Source organism: Bos indicus x Bos taurus, chromosome 6, assembly GCF_003369695.1.
Source record: "Bos indicus x Bos taurus breed Angus x Brahman F1 hybrid chromosome 6, Bos_hybrid_MaternalHap_v2.0, whole genome shotgun sequence".
NCBI classification, from domain to species: Eukaryota; Metazoa; Chordata; class Mammalia; order Artiodactyla; family Bovidae; genus Bos; species Bos indicus x Bos taurus.
The window spans coordinates 89,843,117-89,864,048 of NC_040081.1; the positions used below are offsets into that span (position 1 = coordinate 89,843,117).

Sequence of the window (20,932 nt, forward strand, 5' to 3'; positions counted from 1 at the left end):
ACTCAGTTTTCTCCAGTCTGTATTGAGTAGCCTCAATAACTCTTAGATGAACTCCTAGGAAAAGATTGAGGCTGGAAGCAAGGTTTTGAGTCTTATTTCACAGCACAGCATCTCCCAGATGCACCACAGTGTAAAGTCTCTGAAATCCAGTATGTACTTTGTACTTACAGCACATCATAATTCAGACTTACCACATTTCAAGTGCTTAGTCATGACATTTGGCTGTTGGCTACTGAATTGGCCAGTCAGTGCAATTTTACAGGTTGAATCCAGGCTCTGCCACTTCCTTACTGTGGGATGCTAAATTGATTATTTAACCTCTCCAGATCTCATAAAGCTGTCTTGTGTATTAAATGATATATTACCTGCAAATCCTTTAGCATGGTCTGAAGCATAGAAAGCTCTCAATAAACTTTAACCACTAATTTTATCATAAAATACAAGGGTGAACAGAAGGGAGAGTCAGAGAAAACTCATAATTTGGTAGACCACAATAAAATAATTTATAATAAGTAAAACATGAATAAAAACCATGTGTAACAGAATTTCTGTGTGTTTTGTAGTACTTAAAAGCTAGTTTGAGATTCAGATCCTGTTTTGCTATTTGAAATTGGGAAATTTATTTAACCTCTTGATATTTCAGTGTTTTCATCTGTAAGATGGGAATAGTACTGCATATGACTGTGGTGAGAGACAATGAGTTAGTAGATGTAAAGCACCTAGAATGAAATTCAAAAGTAAAAACAAGCAGTAGCTGTAATTACCATCGTCACTTTTTTTTTTTTTTTTTTACATTTTGTCCATGCCCATGGTGTGTGTGATCAGACTTGCACCCCCTATGATGGAAGCATGAAGTTTTCACCACTGGGCCACCAGGAAAGTCTCGATCAGTATCATTACTGCTGTTGTTATTCTACCATCCCAGATGGTGAATGGCAAGTGTAATCTCTGGGTCTCAGGTCCTCAGCTTTAATTAAGTATGTGCTGCCTTTGGAGTTTCCCCAGTTGTGCTAGTGGTAATGAACCCACCTGCCAATGCAGGAGACTGTAAGAGACACGGGGTTCAATCCCTGGGTTGGGAAGATCTCCTGGAGGAGGGCATGGCAAACCACTCTAGTATTCTTGCCTGGAGAATTTCATGGACAGAGGAACCTGATGGACAACAGTCCATAGGGTCACACAGAGTCAGATACAACTGAAGCGACTTATCATGCAGCACACACACATGCTGACTTTCAGTTGACCTAAAATCAAACAATCCATTGTGCTTATAAATATGAATTTTCTGTATTCAGTATATAAAACCACATAAGGGCAAAAGTACAATTACAGAACCCTAGTTAGAAACATCCAATTCACAAACATCACAATCCCATTCACAATTATAGGTAACAAGAAATAAAATTATGATGTTGGAGACTAGGCATATAAAATGAACCACCACCAAATATTGTCTATTGGCCCTGTACACTCTGCACTCCCTTCTCTGTTCTCCATTGAATCACAAAGGCTGAAAGACTGGGAACTAAATGTCACATACTCAGTTGCCAGCAGGGTACTGGCTATGGTTTAGTCTACAACACTCAAGCAAGCCAGAGAAGGCAGAATGGGGACAGAATTACCCTTCTTCCTCTTCTAGCTTTAGCAGATATGGTGGGCATCATAAACAGGGGGGTTTAATAAATAGTTTCCATGTTTCCTAGAAATTCACCCCCTTAGGCCTACAGAGAAGCTCTGAGACCAGCAGTAGTTTCCCATCAGTTCCTGACCACTGGGAAGTATCAGAATCTCTTTGGCCCTTTGGATGGACCATACCTGTGATTGCCCTCTTGACTTTGGTGTCTCCATTCCTCTCATCAATTTCTGTAGGCAGCTTATTCCCCATATTAAATATTGCTCTGTTTGAAATATCTAGAATGATTTCTTTTCCCACCTGAACCCTAACTGATATTGCTTCATTTTTCTGAAAATTAATGTGGACTCCCAGATCTAGCTGATGTCTCTAAGAGATGCAGGCAACAGAATGTCAGGAATTAACTTTTAAAGTGGAAGTGAAAGTCGCTCAGTCCTGTCCGACTCTTCGCAACCCCATGGACTATACAGTCCATGGAATTCTCCAGGCCAGAATACTAGAGTGGGTAGCCTTTCCCTTCTCCAGGGGATCTTACTAACCCAGGGATCAAACCCAGGTCTCTGGCATTGCAGACGGATTCTTTACCAGCTGAGCTACAAAAGAAGCCCAAGAGTACTAGAGTGAGTAGCCTATCCCTTCTCCAGAAGATCTTCCCAACCCAAGAATCAAACCGGGGTCTCCTGCATTGCAGGCAGATTCTTTACCAACTGAGCTATCAGGGAATCTAAGTCATTGGCAAAATTTGATTTTAACAACAGAAACAATAATAATGAACATAACAGTCATTGCCATTTCTAAATGACAAAGTAAATAACTTTTTACAGTAAAAGAGATCTCTTTTTTTATGATGCTCTCCTTAACTCGAGTCAACCTAAAGCCATCTGCTACAAACTGAATGCTGTGTCCCCCAAAAATTTACGTACTGAAGCCCTAATCCACAATGTGATGGTATGTGGAAATGAGGCCTTTGGGAGATAATTAGGTTTAGATGAGGTCATGAGATTAGAGTCCCCACGATAGGATTAGTGTCCTTATAAGAGGAGGAAGAGACCATAGTCCTCTCTCCTTCCCCAGTGTGAAAATACTGCAAGAAGGCAGTCATCTGCAAACCAGAAGGAGGGCTCTAATCAGACACTAAATTTGCCAGCACCTTGATCTTGGATTTCCCAGCCTCCAAGATGTGAGAAGTAAATATGTGTAATATATGCTACCTAGTCTATATTGTTTTGTTATAGCTGCTGCTCATACCAAGACACCAAAGCCCATGCTCTTAACCATGAGGTTGTATCTACCACATTGCACTGTAACTGAGAATCACTGTCACCCACTGGGAAGACAGCCTCAGGCCACATTGATACCTGTGGTCAGAGTCCAGCATCAGCGCCATCATCATGTAGAGACAACATAACCCATATCTATGTGCTTAAATTTTTGCTTTCTTGACCACAGGAATCATTAACCATGAGTTAGGACCGTTATTCCAATATCTGGGAACAGGGAAGTTAATACTAAAAGAATCTACAAGCTCAAAATAAGACTGCATCTCAGACGGACCCACTTGAATGTAGATTGAAACAAATATGCAGTAAGTGCGAATCCCGGTAGTCATTTTGAAAACCATACAGCACAAGAAGATTTTGTTTCCATCTAATTTAGCGAATATTACCTTAAAATACCCCCAAGATGCTCACTCACCCAGGAAAAAGTCCAGGGGTGGGGCCCCTCTCTAGAAAACTGGGTTCAACAGAGATATGGTCAAAGCCTCCCGTCTTTCTGGGCTCTGTCTGCTACTGAGACACAAAGCAGATGGATAAAGCAGCTGGGATTAGCACAGAGTGTTCTTGGAGGCTTCAGGCTCTGTGTTTCCACAGCAACATCATACCTGGAGGAGAGCAGCCTTGTGACAAAGCCCAGCACGTTTGTCTCCATAACGACAAGATCAAGGCAACTTGGCCATGACTCCTCCCTGTTCTTCCTCAGTAGTGACCACAGTAACTGGTAGTGACCATCCTCACACAACACGTGGACAAGCGTCCACCTTGAAATTTCTTTGATGGTCGTTTTGGTCAGGTTCCCCAGATGTAGACCCTGAGAAGAGGATTTGTATGATTTATTAAAGAAGTGCTCCCAAGGGAAACCAGGAAGGAAGCAGGGATGGGAGGGGAAAGGGAAGGAGACCCAAGCAGCAACATCCTCCTGGGCACAATCCTGCAGAGAGTAGCTTCAGCCTGCTCCCAGAGAGGAAATCAGAGTATAAGATTTCACCACAGAATTGTCTGCTCCCAAATGTCATTAGTTAAATGTCACCCCAGGAGACATAATTCCCATGTACTCTCAGCTTTATACCTTTTAGGAAAACCGGGCTCTGGGAGCCAGAAAGTCCAGAGAAAGGCTATGAATACTGTCTTTGGAAAGCACAGGAAACCCAGGTGGTGCACAAAAACAGTAAAATGGTACCCCAGGGGGTTGAGCAGAGTACCACCAATATCCTCTGCACTGGAGAAGACAAGTGAACTGTGGAGAGACAGATACAGAAGAAAAGGTGAGGTTGACCATACTTGCTTTCTCATACATCTCAGACAGTGTTTGCCTAGAGTTTTCTACACTGGGATTTAACACCAAGGTCAACTGGCAGCTACTGATTACCAACACGGTGCTTTTCACAGGAGTAGGAATTATGAAAACATCAAATAACAGGGTTTATTATCCCATACAATAAACTGAGATGTATGCTGCCCAGCGAGGGTCCATATTTTGGTACAAGCGGCAGGAAGTAAGGAGTCACATAATTTTTTTGCATGGTCTCTTGACACTTGATGCTTCACATCACTTGACAGGGATGTTAGAGAGAGGATTCAAGTATTGGACAAGATACTAGAAAAGGATGACTCCTCAACTCTAACATTCAGGACTACACAGCCTGAATTTGATCCTGCTCTCTCTCTCACTTTCTGTGTTACCTTAAACCTATTAACATCTTTCAATATCAGCCCACTTTTCTGTAAAATGTAAATGTTAGACTCCACTTCAGGGAGAATGGAGTAGACATCATTTTCTCTATTCTTTCCAGTCAGTATGACTAGAAATCCTGGATATTAGATATAAAATGAACATTTTATAAAATGACTGAAATGTGGAGAGAAGGTAGACCAGCTAGGGACTTCATGACCTAAAAAATGACACAGTGGTGAATTTCATGGGTTTTCTTTTTGCCTCATATACCCTAGATTTGGAGTTGAAGAAAAGAGCAACCTGAAAACACCAATGAGAACAGACAAATATATAAATAAAAATAAAACAAAAGCTTGCTCTTTCTACCAAAGGACCAGGAAAGAGGCAATCAAACAAGAGAGAAAACTTTTAGACAATGACACTGTAGTCCAGCCAAATGCGACAAAAAATACTGTGGCCCCACCACCATCCATGCTAGCAGACGTAAGCAGATGTAAAGTGGGAAGTCTAGACTTTCATCCTCGCACAGTTGTAATGAGGCATCCCAACACCACCACCAGGGGTAGAAAGCCAACTAGAGACCCAGGCAATAACAAGCCCTCTCCCACACTGTGCCAGTGAGTGAGTCAGACCTTCCACATCCACCTGGCGGTAACAAGGTATCCCCATCTTCCCCATAGGGACTGGTATCAGCAGTATCTCCTAGTGGAGAGTCAAAACTTTCCTCATCACCCACTAATAACATAGACATCCCACCATTGTGTCAGTGGAGACCACGTTGGGTGATAAAACTCCCACTACCATCCAGCAGTAAAGAAAAGCTTCCTCCGCACCTTGGGTCTCATGGAGACCAGATGGAGAACTGGACTCCCAACTCTAGTGAGAAGCAATAGGGTGGCATCCACAGCACAGTGTCAAAAAGACTATCTAGACCAGAAGGCTTGAAAAAGATCCTGAGTCACATGACATAACACAAAAATGTCTTGTTACAATTGAAAATTGCTCATGATGTCAAGACCCAAAAAGATCTCAAAATGAATGAAAAACATCAATCAGCAGATGCCAAAAATAAGATGACAGAGATGTTGGATTTTAAAACAACCATTGTAAAAATGCTTCATCAAAGAGTTATTAACACAACTAAAACAAATGCAAAAATAAGCCTTGGCAAAAATACAGAAGATAAAAAAAGTGAAAATTTTAGAATTATAAAGTACAAAAACCAAAATAAAAAGTCATTGAATGGTTCATAGCAGAATGGAGGGGACAGAGAAAGAAGAAATCACAACTCATCCACTATTAGAGAAACAATTTAAATAGCCCTATAACTATTAAGGAAATTGAATTCACAATTTCAAAACTTAAAGAAATATCACTACTTTGGGAAATAGTTTGGTGGTTCCTAATAAAACTAAACACACTCTTACCACAGGATCCAACAATCACACTCTTTGGTACTTATCCCAAAGGAATTGATGACTTACATCCACACAAAAATCTCTACACAGATGAATGTGACAGCTTTATTCACAATTGCCAAAACTTGGAAGATATCAAGATATCCATCAAAAACTGAATGATACATCTAGACAATGGAACATTTTTCAGTGCTAAAAAGGAAATTAGCTATAAGCCATGAAAAGACATGGAGGAAATTTAAATATATATCACTAAGTAAAATAACCCAGCCTGAAAATTCTACATACTATATGAGTTCAACTATATGACATCCTGGAAAAAGTAAAACTATGGAGACAGTAAAAACATCAGGGATTGCAGGAGTTAAGGAGGAGGAAAGGATGAAGAGGTAAGTCATATAAATTTTTAGGGCAATGATAACTATAGTTTTTTGGTATATGTCATTATAAATTTGTCCAGACCCACAGAGTGTACAACACATAAGTGAACACTAATGTGAACTATGGGCTCTGAATGATAATGATGTATCAATGTAACTTTGTCAATTATAACATATGTACTACTTTGGTGAAAATTGTTATAATGCGGGAGGTTATACATGTACAGGGCAGGGGGTATATGGGACTCTGTTGCCAAATCAGACTTAAATTGAAGAATGTAGGGAAAACCACTAGACCATTCAGGTATGACCTAAATCAAATCCTTTACGATTATACAGTGAAAGTGAAAAATAGATTGAAGGGACTAGACTTGATAGAGTGCCTGATGAACTATGGACGGAGGTTCGTGACATTGTACAGGAGACAGGGATCAAGATCATCCCCATGGAAAAGACATGCAAAAAAGCAAAATGGCTGTCTGAGGAGGCCTTAAAAATAGCAGTGAAAAGAAGAGAAGCAGAAAGCAAAGGAGAAAAGGAAAGATATACCCATTTGAATGTAGAGTTCCAAAGAATAGCAAGGAGAGATAAGAAAGCCTTCCTCAGTGATCAGTGCAAAGAAATAGAGGAAAACAATAGAATGAGAAGACTAGAGATCTCTTCAAGAAAATTAGAGATACCAAGGGAAATTTTCATGCAAAGATGGGCTCGATAAAGGACAGAAATGGTATGGACCTAACAGAAGCAGAAGATCTTAAGAAGAGGTGGCAAGAATACACAGAAGAACTGTACAAAAAAGATCTTCACAACCCAGATAATCAAGATGGTATGATCACTCACCTAGAGCCAGACATCCTGGAATGTGAAGTCAAGTGGGCCTTAGAAAGCATCACTACGAACAAAGCTATTGGAAGTGATAGAATTTCAGTTGAGCTATTTCAAATCCTAAAAGATGATGCTATAAAAGTGCTGCATTCAACATGCCAGCAAATTTGGAAAACTCAGCAGTGGCCACAGGACTGGAAAAGGTCCGTTTTCATTCCAATCCCAAAGAAAGGCAATGCCAAAGAATGCTCAAACTACAGCACAATTGCACTCATCTCACACACTAGTAAAGTAATGCTCAAAATTCTCCAGGCCAGGCTTCACCAATATATGAACTGTGAACTTATAGACGTTCAAGCTGGTTTTCGAAAAGGCAGAGGAAACAGAGATCAAATTGCCAACATCTGCTGGATTATTGAAAAAGCAAGAGAGTTCCAGAAAAACACCTACTTCTGCTTTATTGACTATGCCAAAGCCTTTGACTGTGTGGATCACAATAAACTGTGGAAAATTCTGAAAGAGAAGGAAATACCAGACCACCTGACCTGCTTCTTGAGAAATCTGTATGCAGGTCAGGAAGCAACAGTTAGAACTGGACATGGAACAACAGACTGTTTCCAAATAGGAAAAAGTACGTCAAGACTATATATTGTCACTCTGCTTATTTAACTTATATGCATGAGAAATGCTGGGCTGGATGAAGCACAAGCTGGAATCAAGATTTCCAGGAGAAATATCAATATCCTCAGATACGCAGATGACACCACCCTTATGGCAGAAACTGAAGAAGAACTGAAGTGCCTCTTGATGAAAGTGAAAGAGGAGAGTGAAAAAAATGACTTAAAGCTCAACATTTAGAAAACTAAGATCATGGCATCTGGTCCCATCACTTCATGGCAAATAGATGGGGAAACAGTGGAAACAGTAGCTGACTTTATTTTGGGGGGCTCCAAAATCACTGCAGATGGTGACTGCAACCATGAAATTAAAAGATGCTTACTCCTTGGAAGGAAAGTTATGACCAACCTAGACAGCATATTAAAAAGCAGAGACATTACTTTGCCAACAAAGATCTGTCTAGTCAAGGCTATGATTTTTCCAGTACTCATGTATGGATGTGAGAGTTGAACTATAAAGAAAACTGAGTGCCAAAGAATTGATGCTTTTGAACTGTGGTGTTGGAGAAGACTCTTGAGAGTGCTTGGAGAGACTCTTGCAGTCCTTGGACTAGAAGGAGATCCAACCAGTCCATCCTAAAGCAGATCAGTCCTGAGTGTTCATTGGAAGGACTGATGTTGAAGCTGAAACTCGAATTACTTTGGCCAGCTGATGCAAAGAGCTGACTCATTGGAAAAGACCCTAATGCTGGAAAAGATTGAAGGCAGGAGGAGAAGGGGACAACAGAGGATGAGATGGTTGGATGGCATCACCAACTCAATGGACATGAGTTTGGGTAGACTCTGGGAGTTGGTGATGGACAGGGAGGCCTGGCATGTTGTGGTCCATGGGGTCGCAGAGTCGGACATGACTGGGCGACCGAACTGAACTGAACTTCTGCACAATATTACAATGAACTTAACACTGCTCTTAAAAGTAAAGTCTATTTTTAAAAACAGATGGATTTTCTGAAGAATTCCACCAGACTTTTTAGAAAATTCTACCCTAAACCTATACAATTTCTTCTGGAATACAGAAAACTCTTCATTTTAGGAAGCAAGAATTATCCTAATGCCAAACCAGGCAAATCAGTACAAAAAAAAAAAATACTAGACACAAATTTTGCTCATGAATATAGACATGAAAGTCCTTAACAAAATATTAGCATTTATAATTAATTAACATGCAAAAAAGATTTATACAACGTGTGTGTGGATGTGTGAGGGTGTGTGTATGGAGGTGTGTTAGTTGCTCAATCATGTCCAACTCTTTGGGACCCCATGGACTGAGCCCGCCAGGCTTCTCTGTCCATGGAATTCTCCAGGCAAGATTACTGGAGTGGGTAGCCATTCCCTTTTCCAGGGGATTTTTCTGATCCCAGTTCAGACGTCAATTCAATTTTTCTGACCCCAGTTCAGTCCCATCACAGTTCATGACAGGACTGAACTCTAGTCTCCCACATTGCAGGCAGATTCCTTACCATGTGAGCCACTAGGGAAGCCCATATACAACAAGTTTAGGTAGATTTTACTCCAGGTATACAGGTTGGTTCAATACTCAAAATTCAGTCAGTGCAGACCAACAGATTAACAGGTTAAGAGGAAAAATCATATGATCATATCAATCAATGCATAAAAGATATTTGATGAAATTCAACACTCATTCATGATCAAAACTCTTAGACAAATAGCTACAGAGGGGAACACCTTCAAATTAATAAAGAACATCTAACAAAAAACCCCATAGCTAACATTATACTTAATGGTAATAGATTGAATGCTTTTACCTAACATCAGGAATAACCCAAAAATGTCCACTCTGAACATTTTTATTCAACATAGTGCTGGAAGTTCTAACCATTACAATAAGGAAGAAAAGGAACTCAAGAAAAAGAACTTCATAGGAATCTACAACATTTTTTTAAAAGACCTTGGACTAATATGTCATTCAGCAAGATCACAGAGTACAGAATATTGAAAATTGGTTTTATTTCTATACACACTAGCATGACCACATAGACACCAAAATTTAAAAATATGATAACACTGACAATCATTCAAAAACTTAGATTCAGGTATAAATCTAGCAAACCATGCTATAAACTACACAACACTAATGGAAGAAGTCAAAGAACTCAAGAAATATACAGACATACCATGTTCATGGGCTGGAAAACGGGACATAGTAAAGATGTCAATTTTCCCCAAAAAGATAAATTTAATGCAATTCCTATAAACATTTCAGCAAGATCTATTGTATATGTAGATAAGATACATACACTAATGGACCAGAAAACACAATCCAGCAATAGATGTAGACAAATATATCTAACGGATTTTTTACAAAAGTGCAAAAACACTCAATGGAGGAAAGACAGTTGTTTTATCAAATGGTGGTGCAATAATTAGATATTCACAGACAAAATAATGGCCTAATTTTCACACCTTATACAAAAATTAAGCAAAATAAATCACAGACTTAAATATAAGACATAAAACTACAAAAACTTTTAGGAAAAAAGAAGAAATCCTTGGAATCTAGAGCTGACAACAAGTTTTTAGACTTCAAGCCAAAAGCACAATCCATGAAGGAAAATATTGATAAATTGTACATCATTCAACTTTAAAAAAACTTCTGCTGTGTGAAGCACCCAGTTTTTATTTTAAATAAATAAAAGAAATAGTTAAAAAGATGAAAAAGTAAGCTACAAATTGGAAGAAAATATTTGAAAACCATGTGTTTGACAAAGAATGGGTGTCTAGGATATGTAAAGAAAACACAAACATCAAAAATAAAAAAATATTCAGTTAGAGACTTCCCAGATGGGTCAGCAGGTAAAGAATCTGTCTGCAATGCAGAAGACACAGGAGACACAGGTTCAATCCCTGGGTTGAGAAGATCCCTGGAGAAAGAAATGGCAACCCACTCCAGTATTTCTTGCCTGAAAAATTTCATGGACAGAAGAGCCTGGTGGGCTATATAGTCCATGGTGTTACAAAGAGTTGGACATGACTGAGTGAGGAAGCACATGAGTCAGATCAGACCAGATTTAGTTAGAACATTGGCAAAATACATGAAGAGACATTTCACCAAAGAAGACACACAGGAGGCAAATAAACAGATAAAAATATGTTTAATAGCATTGTGTTCAGTCACTCAGTCATGTCCGACTCTTTGCAACCCCATAGACTATAGCCCTCTAGGCTCCTCTGTCCACGGAATTTTTTAGGCATGAATACTGGAGTGGGTTGCCATTTCCTTCTCCAGGGGTTCTTCCTGACCCAGGGATCAAACCTGTGTCTCCTGAGTCTCCTGCATTGGCAGAAGGACTCTTTACCACTGAGCTGCCTCAAAGTTGCTCAGTCGTGTCCAACTCTTTGCAACCCCATGGACTATATACTCCATGGAATTCTCCAGGCCAAAATACTGGGAGTGGGTAGCTATTCCTTTCTCAAAGGGGATCTTCCCAACCCAGGGATCAAACCTAGGTCTCCTGCATTGCAGGTGGAGTCTACCAGCTGAGCCACCAGAGCCACCTGGGAAGCCCTTTAATATCATTAACCATTAGGAAATTTAAACTAAAACCGTGATGAGATACTGCATACTCATCAGAAAGCCTAAAGTAAAAAATACTGAAAGCATAAAATAAAACAGCAAGAAGTTCTAAATAAGTTACATAAATTGAATTCTTGGTTTAGATTGTGGGGGGAAAAAATCGAACAACTATTACTTATAAGAGTCATACTGAAAGCACACTGAAAGCACAATGATGTGAAAAGATTGAAAATAAAGTGATTATTACATACAGCATTTTGTATGCAGCACAGATAAATGATAGATAGATGACAAAATAAAATCAGCTTCCCAAGTTGAATATTTGCATAACTTATGCTTTAGCAATACCACTCCTAAGTATATGCCCAAAAGAAATTCTTGCACAGGAAGAGTTTGTGACAGCACTGCTTGTAACAGCAAAAAAAAAGTTAAAATCCTTTGATAGGATGATATATTCAAATTGTGAAATACTTTATAGCAGTAAAAATTAATGAACTGCAGTAACACAGAATATGGATGAATATGAGTAGCATGATACTGAATGATAAAAGCAAGTCCCATAACACTACATGCAGTGTGTACACTCTTTTTAAAGTTCAAAATCAGATAATAAAAAACATTTTGTTTATGTACATGTGATAAAATAATTTTTTAAAACAAAGTAATGATATAGCTACTATCTTTGACGGAAAGAGGTAAATGGGATAGGAAGGTGGGGAAGAGAAGTACTGCTGCTGCTGCTGCCAAGTCGCTTCAGTCATGTCCGACTTTGTGCGACCCCATAGATGGCAGCCCACCAGGCTCCGCCGTCCCTGGGATTCTCCAGGCAAGAGTACTGGAGTGGGTTGCCATTTCCTTCTCCAATGCATTAAAGTGAAAAGTGAAAGTGAAGTCGCTCAGTCATGTCTGACTCTGTGCGACCCCATGGACTGCAGCCTACCAGGCTCCTCCGTCCATGGGATTTTCCAGGCAAGAGTACTGGAGTGGGTTGCCATTGCCTTCTCCGAGAGAAGTACTAGGCAGATTTAATTATTACTATTTTAGATCTTGAGTCAGGTGGTGGGTCAATTTTTTTTAATATTTTAAAACAGATGAGAAGAGTTAAACAGGATATAAACCAGAGGATTTAAACAAAAGATATAAACCAGAAGAAATTCAATATAGCAATTTTAATATGAGACAAAAAAGAATATTATAATATGAAAAACAACATACAGGATACATAGGGGTAGCACATATTAGCATCAGGGAACTAGGGCCCAAGAAGATATAATGATCATGAATATATATGTACTTAGTAATAAAGCTTTAAAACATATAGAACAAGAATTGAGACAACAATGTAATAAATTAGTCTACTTAGAAATTTTTAAGTCATCATTTTCAGAAATTAATAGCTTAAGTAGGAAACAAAGAGCAAAAGTACAGAACACTTAATTCTCAGATTAAAATTAAAATAGTAAAGTAGATATGAAATTTATATAACCCATTCCAAACTGACTTTGGGTGCTTTTCAGAACTGTCTCTTTTTCTTTTCATACATTTTTAACATTTAGCCTTGAAAAAGTAGAGACTCATTTAATTCTGGTGAAAAGTTTTTACAAAATAAGAAGTAAATATTTCCACTTCCCCCTGAAGCTGCCAGAGAAGCACAGAATATTCTGCATCATAAAACTCACCTGACAACTTTAATCTAACAAAGATTTATAAGACATCCAGACTTCAGAATCTGTTGTTATATCCTGGGGAAATAGTTCCTCATCTCTAAGAGGCTTATAACACTGATGGGTTATTTTATAATGTGTTGCCCTGGTGATAATATTTAAAATGGCATCTTAAAGATATAAATACTTGTTGACTTTCTTTGTTAAGCCAGAAGGGGATCACTGGCATTTAACATTCCTAGGGAAAAAGAGTAAAATGACTTTTAGATTTTCATTTTACAGAGCTTGATTGAAAGCCTCATTTATTTAAATAAATTAATAAAGCTTGGGTTAAACAAAACATTAGAAGCTACTTATAACTAAATGACAATGAAAGTATCATATATTAAAATCTATGAGATGCATCTAAATAGTACACAGAGGGAAATTTATATCTTTGAATAAACTGATAGAAGGCTAAAAACAAATTATTCCTCTTCTTCCTTTTCCTTTCACTTCCATTTTCCCCCTGTCTTCCTTTCCTAAATAATTCAGTTCTAAATGTATTAGATGAACCCACTTCTAAGAGATATAGGAATTTACACCTCAGGACTAGGGAGAGGGTGGACACGGTAGCCCAGAGGATGGAGGTGGCATCTTAGGAAGATAAGAAGGACAGGCAGGGTAAGAGGTCACCTCCACCTTGAGACACAGGGAGTCAGAGTCCCAGCAGGGTGAGCAGGGCATCCCTGTGGAAGAGCAGCCTGGCATAGGAATGATGGGTCCAAGGAACAGGGCATCACACAGGAGTGGGCATGATGGCAGGGATGAGAAATTGATTGCATAAGGGGGATTAATCAAATAAAAAAAGGATGTTCCTGAAGTCTTCATGAAATTTTCAGCTTTAATAACTTCAGAACCATAAATTCTACAAACTTAAACAAAAAATCAATTTGAATGAGCATTTAAATTTTCTCTATGCTTAATTAAGCTTGTACATTTTGAACAATAAATATTTAATTTTAAATTTTCTTTTCAGTCTCTCTGATTGAAGATGGCAAATAACTGAATGGGAAAACTAGAAAACATATTCAAAATTCACACGAAAAATATGTGTAAAAGGAATTTAAACAATTAAACTTTTAAATGAGGATGGAAAAGAAAAAAAACTAGATTACATCTGTGATGTTGGATTGGAAATTAATATATTGGTGTAAAATCATGGTCTTTAATTTATAAATACAGAACTTAATAGATGTATTGGAAAGATATCTCATGTTCATGGATTAGAAGAATTTTATTTAAATGACTGTACTACCCAAAGCAATCTACAGATTTAATGCAATGCCTATCAAAATATTCATGACATTTTTCAAAGAATTAGAATAATCCCAGAAAACTAGAATGAATAATTTAGATGGAACCACAAAAGACCCAGAATTTTCAAAGCAATCTTGAGAAAAAAGAATAAAGCTAGAGGTATCATACTCCATGACTTCAGACCATCCTACAAAGCTACAGTAATCAAAATAGCATGGTACTGATACAAAAACAGACACATAGATCAATGGAACAGAATTAAGAGCCCAGGAATAAACCCATGCCCATATGTCAATTAGTCTACAAGAAAGGAGGCAAGAATACATAATGATGTAAAGATAGTCTCTTCAGTAAGTGGTGCTAGGAAAAGTAGAGAACTACAAGTAAAAGAATGAAATTAGAACATTTTCTCACATCACATACAAAGATAAACTCAAAATGGATTAAAGACATAAATGTAAGGCTGGATACTATAAAAGTCCTACAGGAAAACATAAGCACAACACTCTTTGACAGAAACTGCAGCAATGTTTTTTTTTGTATCTGTCTCCCAGAGTAATGGAAATAAAAATAAACAAATGGGACCTGATTAAACTCAAAAACTTTTGCACACTAAAAGAAACCATCAATAAAAGATGCTCTTAAAATAGGTAGTTATATTAAATATGTAAATGCAGTCAAAAATATTTAAGCAAAAAAAATACATATACAGTACAACTTTTAAATTCCCAGAATTTTCATTACAGTATTTTTTTCTTCATTTACAATACTAAAAAATTTTTAAATTATATTTGTACATGGTATAATGTAAGGGTCAAATCTTTCTTCTAGGGTTACTAATCTTACTCTTCTTCTAGATTTACTATTATGATCAACCTAGATAGCATATTCAAAAGCAGAGACATTACTTTGCCAACAAAGGTCTGTCTAGTAAAGGCTATGGTTTTTCCTGGACTGTGAAGAAAGCTGAGAGCCGAAGAATTGATGCTTTTGAACTGTGGTGTTGGAGAAGATTCTTGAAAGTCCCTTGGACTGCAAGGAGATCCAACCAGTCCATTCTAAAGGAGATCAGCCCTGGGTGTTGTTTGGAAGGACTGATGCTAAAGCTGAAACTCCAGTACTTTGGCCACCTCATGTGAAGAGTTGACTCATTGGAAAAGACTCTGATGCTGGGAGGGATTGGGGGCAGGAGGAGAAGGGGACGACAGAGGATGAGATGGCTGGATGGCATCACCGACTCGATGGACATGAGTTTGGGTGAACTCCAGGAGTTGGTGATGGACAGGGAGGCCTAGCGTGCTGCAATTCACGGGGTCGCAAAGAGTCGAACATGACTGAGCGACTGAACTAAACTGAACTAATTCTAACTTCTCCCAGCATAGTAAAATACTGGTTTCTTGCCTTTTAAATTCTCTTATACACTAAAATATATTTTTGTATTCTTTCTTTGACCCACTTTTATCTATTTGCCTATTCTTATTGCCATATTGTTGTGACTTGAATGGCTTTATAGGATGTTCTAACATCTGATTAGAGTCCCTCCTTTGCTAGTCTATGTTTTCAAATTTGTCTCGATTATTACCACACACCTATTCTTACTCCTAAACTTTAAGATAATTTTTTCCAGTCCAGAGAGTTAGTGCCCTTTGGTATTCTAATCTAGATTTAATCAGCTTATACTACTTTGGGGGAAATTGACATTTGTCTTACATTTCCTTCTCATTTAAAAACATTGTCTTAACCATTTGTTCATATCTTGTTTTAGGTCATATAAGATTATTTTATAATTTTCTTCATAGTATTCCTATGCTTTTCCTTTAAAGTTCATTCCTAAGTATGTTGTAGTTTTTGTCACTTATGTATAAATGCTATTTTTCTATTTCCCTTACTTGGTGCTTATTATTAAAATAGGGGAAATGACTGATTCTTATATAAGAATCTTATGGCAGTCAACTAACCAAACTTTCTTATTACTTCTTGTGTTTTTACTTACTGGTATCATGGGTCTTCTACATACAAAGCCGTATCATCAGCAAAAGTGATAGTTCTCCAGAAAGAGGCTCACAGATTTAGAGAATGAACTTATGGTTGCTGGGGGAAGAAATAGGAAGTTTGGGATGAGCATGTACACACTACTAGATTTAAAATGGACAACCAACAAGGACCTACTGTACAGCAAAGGGAACTCTGTTCATTGTTACCTGGCAGCCTGGATGGAAGGGGAACTTGGGGAAAATGAATACATGCATATGTATGGCTGAATACGTTTGCTGTCCACCTGAAACTATGACAACACTGTTAATCAGCTGTACTTCAATATAAAATTAAATGTTTTTTTTTAGTGATAGTTTTCACTATTTTCTTCCCCCAAATTTACATCAGTTACTGTATATTATTGCCTCACTGGCTTCCCAGGTGGCTCAGAGGTAAAGAATCCACCTGCCAATGCAGGAGACATGGGTTCAATCTCTGGGCTGGGAAGATCCCCTGGAGGAGGGCATGGTGATCCACGTCAGTGTTCTTAGCCTGGAGAATCCCATGGACAGAGGAGCCCGGCAGGCTACAGTTCATGGGGTCGTGTAGACTCAGACATGACTGAGTGTGCAGGTGCACATTGTCTCACCACATCACTAGCATCAGTTATAATGGTGACAGTGGACACCTCTAATCGGTTCCAAACTTTAATAGAAATAGCTGTTATGATTTGGTTTTAGGATTATCAGGTTTTGGTGCATAGTTATATTTTAATTAAATCTGCAATAAACTGGAAATAACCAGTCACACTGTTAATTAGTGTGTAAACAAAGACTCAGGAACACAGGGGAAAGTCATTCATCAAATTAGGCTGCATTCATCCCCTTGACCTTCTGTCTAGACAATGTCCTGCTCTCAGGCAAACAACTAACACCTCACAGTTGTATCATAGTAATTAGGAGAATGTCTTGAGCATTTTGTAACATACAAGAGTTTGGTGGTTAGTTAAAAAAGAAGAACTCATCTGGCTAACTAGTTCTTTGGAAATTTATTTGGTTAGCTGGCCAACTGTTTGCAATCTGAACTTGGTTAGTAAGTTCAAAATACTTGTATTTTATCATAAAGATAAGAAAGCTTAATTTTTTAATAATAGGACAAATAATGGTTGTCAGCCAAAATGTACTACCTCAAAGAATCCTCTTCTGTTTCCATGTTACTTCTAGTTTAATTGGGACTGAAAGTTAATTTTTTTTAAATAAATACTCTTCCATATCTAGTAAAATAATCACGATATGCTGGTATAATAAAATTATGTTGTCAGATTTCTTGCTATTGATTATCCTTAAATTCCTAAAATAAAAATATTTGATCAAAATGTATTATTCCTTTGCCTTATACCAGATTTTTTTGCTAACATTTTATTTATAATTTTTATATCTATATCATAAATGAGATTTGTCTATTTTTCCTGACTTTCATAGGTTTCAGTATTATAGTTATGATGGTTTCATGAAACCATTTGGAGAGATGTCTGTTTTTTTACATGACCTGGAATCACTTGAAAAACAATGGAATTATTCATTCTTTAAAGATTAGATAATTGCTCTGAAACCATCTGTGCCTGGGTCTTTTCAATACATTTGAATTATCTTTTTACTCTCATCAATACTAATTTTCTATTTCTTCTTTTTCCAATTTTGATTGTTGACATTTTTCAGGAAATAAACACTCCCTCTGGTTTTTCAAATTTTTCATAATGAAATTGCATGCTCATGAGTTACAACAGAGAAATAAAATGAAAGCCAGCCTCAAACCCAGCAGCTTCTCTCCTAGTTGTAGCAGGAGACTACTCTCTCCATCATCACTCTGAGATCCTGCACAGCCTTCAACTGTTGCTCTAGGCTGGTCAGGGAATGGATCAGACATGAGTGAGTATCTATTCACCACTTACTGACCATGTGACCCTCTGCTATGACCCTGATTAAGCCATTCTAATCTCATTCCTGAATTGTAATGGTCTTTTAACTGGTCCCCGTGCAACTTGCCCCACTACTGTCCATCCTCTGGACAGCCATTAGAATATTCTTTAATAGTATAAATTAAATGAACTATCATACTTAAAACTTTCCAACATTTCCCACTGAACCAGGAAAAATATCTGCACAATACAGTATTCAAAGCCCTACATGAACTGGCCACCATTCAAACTCTTCAAATACATTTCACTCATACTCCAGTCACCATGGTCCGACCACTCTGCCCTCTTTCTCTCTCCCTGAAGATGCCAAACTTGCTTCCATTTCAAGTCCTTTGCATCTGCTATCCAGGATGCAACTGGGAGTCAATATGAAGAAGATAAACCAAAAAGAGTAACCCTAACTCTATTGATGCTTCACATAAAATCTTTATCACAATCCAAAAACTAGGAAGGATGGAAGAAAGGAAAAAGGGAAAGCAGAAGGAAAGAGAAGGAGGGAGGGAGGGAGAGAGATGGGAAGGAGGAAGAAAGGAAGAAAAGATGGAAGGGAAACACACTTGCCATGTGTGCCAGGATGGGTGAAGGATACAAAAGGATCAAAATAAAGTCCTTTGCTTCTTATAGAGGAGAATTCAAATAAAGAGAAGTAGAATAGAATACAGGGGAAGTTTCTATTGCACATGGAAAATTACAATGCCTGATAAAAGATGTAAGAGTTATAAGCAAGCAAGAGAATTTTCTAAAAGACACTGCTAACTTGCTGTGAGAACTTTTGCATATACACTTTAGCTCTCCGACTAGAAATTTGGTTTTCCACAAAGACAAGAACCACTTTTCCTCCTTTCTTCATTTTGGTGGAGACCCCAAAGCTGTGAGTGCAGCATTACACACATAGTGAAAACCAATAAATGCTTCAGTTCAGTCACTCAGTCTTGTCCAACTCTTTGCAACCCCATGGACTGCAGCACGCTTCCCTGTCCATCATCAACTCGCAAAGCTTGCCCAAACTCATGTCCATCGAGTAGGTGATGCCATACAACCATCTCATCCTCGGCCATCCCCTTCTCCTCCTGCCTTCGATATTTCCCAGCATCAGGGTCTTTTCTAAGGAGTCAGTTCTTCACATCAGGTGGCCAAAGTACTGGAGTTTCAGCTTCAGCATCAGTCTTTCCAATGACTGTTCAGGACTGCTTTCCTTTAGGATTGACTATAGGTTGATCTCCTTGCAGTCCAAGGGACTCTCAAGAGTCTTCTCCAACACCACAGTTCAAAAGTATCAATTCTTTGGCACACAGCTTTCTTTATAGTCCAACTCTCACATCCATACATGACTCAGGAAAAACCATAGCTTTGACTAGATGGACCTTTGTTGGCAAGTAATGTCTCTGCTTTTTAATATGCTGTCTAGATTGGTCATGGCTTTTCTTCCAAGGAGCAAGCATCTTTTAATTTTGTGGCTGCAGTCACCACGAAATTGATCACTGCGATTTCTTTGCAGTGATCACTGAAGAAGGCTTTCTTATTGTTCCTTGTTATTCTTTGGAGTTCTGTATTCAAATGGGCATATCTTTCCTTTTCTCCTTTGCCTTTTGCCTCTCTTCTTTTCTTAGCTATTTGTAAGCCCTCCTCAGACAACCATTTTGCTTTTTTGCATTTCTTTTTCTTGGGAATGGTCCCTAACTCCTGTACAGTATCACGAACTTCTGTCTATAGTTCTTCAGGCACTCTATCAGATCTAATCCCTTGAATCTATTTCTCACTTCCACTGTATAATTGTAAGGGATTTGATTTAGGTCATACCTGAATGGCCTAATGGTTTTCCCTCCTTTCTTCAATTTAAGTCTGAATTTGGTAATAAGGAGTTGATGATCTGAGCCACAGTCAGTCCCTGGTCTTGTTTTTGCTGACTGTATAGATAAGAAAGCCTTCCTCACCAATCAATGCAAAGAAATAGAGGAAAACAACAGAATGGGAAAGACTAGAGATCTCTTCAAGAAAATTAGAGATATCAAGGGAAATTTTCATGCAAAGATGGGCTCGATAAAGGACAGAAATGGTACGGACCTAACAGAAGCAAAAGATATTAAGAAGAGGTGGCAAAAATACACAGAAGAACTGTACAAAAAAGGTCTTCACAACCCAGATAATCACGATGGTATGATCACTCACCTAGAGCCAGACATCCTGGAATGTGAAGTCAAGTGGGCCTTAGAAAGCATCACTATGAACAAAGCTAGTGGAGGTGATGGAATTCCAGTGGAGCTATTTCAAATCCTGAAAGATGATGCTGTGAAAGTGCTGCACTTAATATGCCAGCAAATTTGGAAAACTCAGCAGTGGCCACAGGACTGGAAAAGGTCAGTTTTCATTCCAATCCCAAAGAAAGGCAATGCCAAAGAATGCTCAAACTACTGCACAATTGCACTCATCTCACACGCTAGTGAACTAATGCTCAAAATTCTGCAAGCCAGGCTTCATCAATATGTGAACTGTGAACTTCCAGATGTTCAAGCTGATTTTCGAAAAGGCAGAGGAACCAGAGATCAAATTGCCAACATCTGCTGGATCATCAAAAAAGCAAGAGAGTTCCATAAAAA

The 20,932-nt window shown here is 38.3% G+C and overlaps 1 long non-coding RNA gene across 1 annotated transcript in view; it reads right to left on the reverse strand.

Moving 5' to 3' along the window:
- The window catches only part of LOC113894395, a 76,435-nt gene extending 70,782 nt beyond the window's left edge, over positions 1 to 5,653 (reverse strand). Inside the window, exon 1 of the long non-coding RNA XR_003511566.1 lies at positions 3,329 to 5,653. This is a non-coding gene — a long non-coding RNA (uncharacterized LOC113894395). The remainder of the gene's footprint in view (positions 1 to 3,328) is intronic.
- Between the last annotated feature and the right edge of the window lie 15,279 nt (positions 5,654 to 20,932).